An 835-nucleotide genomic window follows, 5' to 3' on the forward strand; every position below is an offset into this window, starting at 1 on the left:
CGTCTGGAGGATCTTCTCCCCTTCCCACCCATGGCTATGGATTCTTAAGGATCTCCCGGGTTCTATGTTCTTTTTGTTTTCCACTATATTTTGTACTTTCTACTTATCATATCTGATTATAATTATTTAATATATTTCTCTATCACCATTGAAAGCCTCATTAAGAAACAGGCATCGCCCAGCAGGTGTGGCTTAGTGGTTGAGTATGGACCTATGAACCAGGAGATTACCATTTGGATTCCCTATCAGGGCACTTGCCCTGGTTGTGGACTTGATCCCCAGTGTGGGCATGCAGGAGGCAGCTGATCAATGATTCTCCCTCATCATTGTTGTTTCTCTCTCTCTCCCCCTCTCTCCCTTCCTCTCTGAAATCAATAAAGAAATACATAAAAAAAAGAAACAGGCATCATTGCCTCCCCGAATACCTAGCACTTATGTAAAAATGATAGTTAATATTTATACAGATATGGGGCTTACTGGAGGGTAGGCAATTTTCTAAGAGCTTTGCATATATTAATGAATTTACTACAGCAACGTTTGATGCAGGCGCTAGTATCCCTATTTTACACATGAGGAAACTGAGGCACAGAGAGGATATGAACAGCACAGTGTCCAAGGTTCTGGGCTGGGGTCCAAATCCAGACAGACACCTTGTTATTAGTGTTATGTGTTCAGGCCCTGACGAGGAAGTGTCAGTAGAGGGATCTGACAGTGACCCTAGTAAAGTTAGGGTTGGGGGTCAGAAGAGTTTGATGAAGCTGATGGTGTAGAATAGGAGATCTTGCACCTTGAAGCCAGGTTATGTGGTTATGTTGAATAATGGTTTTATATATAT

This window comes from Myotis brandtii, unplaced genomic scaffold, assembly GCF_000412655.1.
Source record: "Myotis brandtii unplaced genomic scaffold, ASM41265v1 scaffold332, whole genome shotgun sequence".
In the NCBI taxonomy this organism is placed as follows: domain Eukaryota; kingdom Metazoa; phylum Chordata; class Mammalia; order Chiroptera; family Vespertilionidae; genus Myotis; species Myotis brandtii.